At 37.2% G+C, this 6803-nt stretch overlaps 1 long non-coding RNA gene and 1 pseudogene across 1 annotated transcript; both read left to right on the forward strand.

Annotated features, from left to right (window-relative positions):
- The first annotated feature begins 2850 nt into the window (after nucleotides 1-2850).
- Nucleotides 2851-3443, forward strand: LOC112735884 (uncharacterized; annotated as a pseudogene).
- A 2121-nt stretch (nucleotides 3444-5564) lies between these two features.
- LOC140178133 (uncharacterized) lies at nucleotides 5565-6133 on the forward strand. The gene is made up of 3 exons (XR_011870378.1): nucleotides 5565-5695; nucleotides 5909-5957; nucleotides 6092-6133. It is a non-coding gene; the product is annotated as an uncharacterized lncRNA (long non-coding RNA).
- The last annotated feature ends 670 nt before the right edge of the window (nucleotides 6134-6803 follow it).

Genomic DNA, 6803 nt, shown 5'->3' on the forward strand with positions numbered 1-6803 from the left:
TTTGGATTTATTACGACTCTGCGACAGATTTCCAACAAGGTTAGCGAGTAATTTGCTACAAAATAGGTAGGATATAGCTTTTGCTTTGTGACAAGATTGCAGTTGCCAAGTCACTCGCTAAATTAAACTTGCGACAACTTAGCGACAAATATATTTCGCCCGCTAATCAGCGACTTGAAATCAGCGAACGAAGTGTGTCAGTTGTTAAACGGTCGCAAATTTCTCGCTACTTAGGTCATAGGCGCTCAATATCCGTATTTTCACTTTAGCGACTAATTAGCAAGGAACACTTTCCTAGCTGAATGATATATCCATTGCGACGAATTAGCGACGACTATTTTCTGTCTCTACCCTAATTTTGAATTTTTACAATATTATGCGACAAATTAGCGAGGAACGAATTGCTCGCTAAAAATAAAAACTTTGGCGACAAATTAGCTAGGAATTTGTCCATCGCAGAAGGCATTTCAAGTCTTTGTGACGGATTAGCTAGGGACATTGTTCCTCACTAATTAGCCTTTTCACACAAAGTTTATTTAGCGACGAACTAGTGTGTAAATTGTTTCTCGCTAATTGTATATCAAACACTTGCGACGAATAGTGACAATAATATCCCTCGCTACTTTACTTTTATTCGATTGAACCCCTAAGTGACTGATTTGCTAGAACATTGTCACTCGCTAATTAATTTGTGAGAAATTAGCGAGGAAATTTTCCTCGCTCTTTGTTTAGCAACAAAAGTCAATCTGCGAGAAACAAACTTACTCGTGAATCTCTCGCTAATCAGTCGTTTTTCTCAAGTTCGGGTATTTTGTGACCGCTCATTAATTTTGTCGTTAGTACGTCACTAATTCTTCGCAAGTTAGTGATGGATTAGTGACAAAAAATATTTCTCGCAAAAATTCGTCGCTAATTTGTGAAATTCTTGTAGTGGTGGTGGAGGAGTCCACTTTGGTGAAGCAGTCGGACGACTTCCTGGTGGCGGGGGTGGCACAGCAGAAGGAGCCATGGGGTTAGGAACCATGATGAATGGCTGATCCTGTGAACCCGTTGCTTGTCCTAGGGGTAGTCAGAGTAGAGGACGATGACCTAGATGTCCCAAGAGTACTAGTAGACATCCTCCCTCTATTACGACCACAAGGCCAATTCGTGACACATCTGCTTGTCGTCATGTCTGCAAAGAGAATACCAATTAAATTCAAATTTGCATCCATTAAAATTCACTAAAACTTTCCAAAACATAATTCTTTACTTAGAGTTAATCAAATTAAATTCCAAGACAAAGTTTTTGGTCTTTACGAAAACAACAACAATTTATCATTATTATTTTTCGTCTTTACGAAAGCAACAACAATTTATCATTATTATTTTTCAATTTCATTTAAAATCTTATAAAAATTTTGACATAAAATTTGGATTTCTCCACCTTTCAAGAATTCCATCCAAACCAAATATTTCTCAGCCCTTCTCAACTTTTCAAATATCAAACAATTTACTCATCAACATAAATTTTCTTGGTTTGTTATCTTTAATTGTCTAAGTTATTAATTTTTTCAATCATTAAGACAACAAAAAAAAGTTCAAATCCGAATCCACCCACCAATAAGCTTCATACATTATTACTAATAAATTTTATTATTAGAGTTATTAATCCCTTTATAATCTTTAATTAATTTCAACTCAATCGTTTAAACAAATTTTAATATTCAAAATTAGATTAATGAAATTTTTATAAAAAGATAGTCAAGTCATAAAATGTTAATCAAATCAAATGCATGCATTTGCTAAACTTATAAAGCATTCCAAATTTGTGAAACAAACATCCCCTAAATCATAATGCTAATTAACAACTAAAATTTAAATTAATCCTAAATTTAACTAAAATAAAAAAGGAAATTAATTAGAAAACAATGTTGTTACCAGAGAAGGGAAACGGGTGGCTGGAGGTGGTTATCGGTGGTCGCCGGAATGTCAAGAACTATTGTTTGAGGCAGAGGGAGCAACGGCGGCAACAGCAACGACAGAATGCGGGTGGTGGGCGGCGCTATACGAGAGCGGCTGGTAGAGGCAGTTGGCGGCGGCAGCGGAGAGAGAGAGAGAGAGAGAGAGAGAGAGAGAGAGAGAGAGAGAGAGAGAGAGAGAGAGAGAGAGAGAGAGAGAGACGAACTGGCAAACGATGATAAGGGGCCGTCAGAGAGGCTGCCGGAGAGGACGTTGAGGGATAGATGAGATGAGAGGGTTAGAGAAAGAGTGGGAGACGAGAGGGTATGAGAGAGAGTGTAGTTCGAAATGGGAGGAAGAGGATTCACGATTTGAATTTATGGCACATTTACCGTCAGATTTACCGGTAAAGCTTCGCGGATGCTCCAAAACGCAATGTTTCGCTATCCAAGGTTACCGTCGGATAAATTCGACGATAAATCTGATAATAAACGATCACTACTAGAAAACTAGTTATTACAGACAGATATTTTCGACGAATTTTATCCCACAGAAATACAAACAGAATTTCAGAGAGATTTTTTGTCGGAAAATAAAAAAATGAATTAGCATAAATTACAGACGGAAAAAATAATCCGTCGATAATTCTGTCGGAAAAATTAATTTTTTTGTGTGAAAAATAGTTACAGACGGAAAATCCGTCTGTAATAAAATAGACAAAATACTGTATTTTATGAAATTATTACAGACGAAAAATCCGTCTGTAATTTAAATTTTTCTGTCGGAAATAATAAACTAAACCTACCATTGCCCCGAGCCCCATTTCCAGCACACAAATCAAAAGAAATAAACATTGAACTTCTAACATGTGTCTGATAACAAACCCTAATTTCGATCCCAAATAGATCGATCGAATTCCATGGCAAACCCTTCCTCATCTTTCTCCTCCTCGTCTCAATTCACCTACTCCTCCGATCCCTCTTACTTCCCCACCCCCTTCCACCTTCAACAACCGCCTTACGCCCCACCCCTTCGTCCCCCTCCTCCCACCGTCGCTGCTGCCCCCGCTGCTGCCGCATACAGCTATCCTCCTCCACCGTCACACTACCACCAATTCCAGCGCGACGCCCAGACCATCGCCCCGGAGGCTCTCGAGAGCGTGAAGGCCGCCATAGCCAGCAGCGATGTCGACCACAAGACCGACGCGAAGTGAAAGGCAGTTCCCCACCGTGCCGCCGGGCAGACGTGGGAGGATCCCTCACTGGCCGAGTGGCCGGAGAACGACCATCGCTTGTTTTGCGGTGACCTAGGGAACGAGGTGAACAACGACGTTTTATCGAAGGCCTTCACAAGATTCCCTTCGTTTAACATGGCGAGAGTTGTGAGGGACAAGCGATCTGGTTAGATTTGTTTTCTGATTAGTGGATTTTTAGGTTGTTAAAATAGGATTAGATTAGGTTTTGAAAATTGATTAGGCCTCAATCTGGCTTTGATTTTGCTTCTTTTGTGGTGTTTAGGCATTAGTGACTAGCTTCTGCTCATAGTAATTATACTAGTATCTTCAATTGAGTCTCCATTTTTTAATTCAGATTCAATCTTTGTTTTCTTCACTACTGTGCTTTTCTTTTATGCGTACATAAGTAGTAATATGTATCTTTATTCTTGCTATTTCACTCTTAATTAATTATTTTTATGTTGCAAGTTCTGTCAAGGGGAGGGGAGGCTGTACAGATGACTACTGACCATGAACCTAATACTGAGCGGGGCAGCATTGAGAACAGAGGTGGCTTTGTCTCAAACATGCTAGGTTCTTCAACTAACCCTGAATTCTATGCTTTGTTGCTATTGATATTCAGTGCTAATTTTTGTGTTTTCATTCATCATTCCTTTTACTATAGGAACTTGAGTTTCATTTGCTGTGATATTAGTTTGCTCAATTTCTTTTACTATAGGGCAATATTTCTTCTCTGAGACTGATATTCTCTTTCCCAGAAAAAAGAAACTTCTTTTGGAACAGAATGGACCACATGTTGCAAGAATCTCAGTTTACGAGGTATGCTATAAGAACCGTTTACTCAATTAAAACCTCCTTGTCTTTTTATTGTTCCTTTGCTGCTTTTTATAACTCGAGTTTTTGTGCAGGGGTGTGAGAGAGAGGTTGTTGAGGCTGGGAAGCAATCCAATGAGTTCTTGCAATAGTTATCTGCAGAAAGTTCCGGCTATTGTTCATGGAAACTTGAAGCTCTCCGAGAGGTAATTCTTGATAAGGAACCATACTTTTTAACCCCCCTTTTCTTATTTTAATGCTTATGGTGGTGCTCCATTGCACCTGTTGGTTATCACTGGGTTGTCAAGATTATTGTCAAGGTTATTTATGTACATTATGGCTATCAAAATGAAGGAAACATGTTGGGATATCCTAATTTAAATCTGAAACATGACATGTATTTTATTTAAGTATCCTCCATTCTGTTCACTTTTTGGTTCTGTTAGTCTAATTTGTGTAATTCATTTTATAAATATGTGAATTTGTGTTTTTTTTACAATGCTTATGTAAGTGGTGGAATTAATCTTGTTTTCTTTTGGCAGCCATGCAATCCTATTATATCTTGCTTCTGCTTTTACTGGAATTGCTGACCATTGGTTAGTAGAACCATCTCATCTGCTTCTTGTGACCTGATGAACTGCTATTGTTCCAATCTTGTTTTTTCACAAGTTTCCTTCTTCAAATTGAACTCAAGGTTTAGTTTTATTGGTGTTTCGCTGACAATTTTCCAGATCTAACTTGCCAACTTTTTCTATTTCTTTCAGCCTATGATGCCACCTTATGCAGCACTTTATTCACCTGGAGGGGTTTATACTCATCCTGCCATTCTTATTGTAAGTCTAGCTACTTTCATGCTCCTTCTAATGATGTTTCATTTATATGTATTATTTGGAAGCTCACCTTACTCCTACGTACCTACATGTTTAATTCAAACACTTAGTCTTGATGGAAGTAGAACAGAAGCATAAACTTTCATGTTTGGTATGCACACTTTTAACTAAAAAATAAAAAGGGTATGCACTTGCTTACCCTCTCAATCCTTTCATCTTGATGTGACCTCCATTGCTCTTTGGTGAATGATTGTAAGGAAACACTATCAATCCATATTTCCACCTTTGAGTTCTTGGTTTGCATAGTTGAATCAGTTTCACTTCACAAAATTCGAAAGATATCTAAATAAAAGAAAACCAGAACCATTTGAGCATTTGACTATTTCTTTCATGTTCTTAAAGCTGAGAAACATGCAGGTGTTAAGTCTAGAAAGTAATTCACTTCACCTGAAAAAGAATCTCAACAGGGCTTGAGTTGTTGGCCACTATGCCACCTTTTAGCAGAGTCCAAGATCCATGCTTTGCTATCGCCTGACCTCCTTGAATTAGCTCAGTTGCATTCGTTTTAAATGTAACTGACACAGTGTCCTTCTTTAACTGAGCTGAAACCAAGCTGAATATGGAAACAAGGTCACAAATTTCTGGTTGAAACAGAACTCATGAGATAATAACAAGTCTAAAACACAGATGGTATGTATTAGAATGCTGTCTTCAAAGTTCAAAGTATAAGTTATCAGTAAAGCTGCATAGCATTCCTTTCTTAAGTCGGACCTTGTGGGAGAAACTATCTGAAAGGGTTTGAGGGGCTTGCAATGTCAATTGGGAATGGCCATACTGATAGTACAGAGCTTAGAACTGAAAACAAGCTGTCACAGAAGTTTGTTAGTCTGTTTTCTTTCTATATAAATTTCTGCAGATTCTTTTTTATTTTTATTTTTTGAATTCTTACATTGTGGGGTCATGGAGGGAAATCAGATACTCTTTAGTGGGATTAAACTCAAATTTTATCCCTCTATTTAGAAGACTAGTCCATGAGTTAGTTATTCTATTAGGTGCTTGTGGATAACTACGTTTTTGATGATATGAACAGTGTGGATACTGGGGGTTCTAGTGATGGAAGTGATGGCAACACTGTGGGGGTGAGAACTTGCTTGCAATTAGCAATTTTTTTTCATGCATTTGGTTGACCATGTTGCCAATGGTTTATTTTTCTTTTTAAATTGATTTCACAAAATTAAAGATTAAATTATGATATTTTCCGTCTTATGTTCAGGCTAATCAAACACCAAGAAAAAGAAGCTGTGAGAGAACACCAACCACTAGTATGACTCTGTTCTTCACCAAGTGTCATATCTTGATGAACAATAGAGTTGTCCTGGGATCATAATTATCTTTCTGATACCATCACTGCACTAATTTTCTCGACCAGTTAATTGAGTAGAGTCTTTATTAGTCTGATGTTAGATTATTTTAATCTTTAAGTTAAGATGAAAATTTACCCAAAAGTTTGTGATTAGTTCAATAAATGCAGTTCACTTTAACATGAAATTTTGCCAGATCAAATTGAACTCAAGTTTCCTTCGCTAACAAGGTTTGTATTTCGCTGTGCCGGATTCTAGCTTCAACAAAGATGATTTGTATCCTTCTCCAATTTTTGGCTGCTGAACAATTTTTAACATAGAACTGAAAAAAGTGAAAATAAAAAAAATTCTATAGATGAAATAGTGAAATTATGTTGATCTGTCACCCTGAATGATACCAAAATCAATTCACATATGATTGTGTTTTACATTTTTCATCCATTTGATTTATTTCTGTACTTTGTTTTCAGAAATTCTATATTGAAGCTATGAAAACTGAAAAGATTAGATGATGATTTTGACTTTTTGTTTACTTTAGTCTACACCACATGAATGTGATCTCAGAATGAGTACATTTTAATGTAGCATGATGTAGCCTCCATTGTATTAGGGTGTAGTTGTATT

This window comes from Arachis hypogaea, chromosome 13 (assembly GCF_003086295.3).
Source record: "Arachis hypogaea cultivar Tifrunner chromosome 13, arahy.Tifrunner.gnm2.J5K5, whole genome shotgun sequence".
NCBI classification, from domain to species: domain Eukaryota; kingdom Viridiplantae; phylum Streptophyta; class Magnoliopsida; order Fabales; family Fabaceae; genus Arachis; species Arachis hypogaea.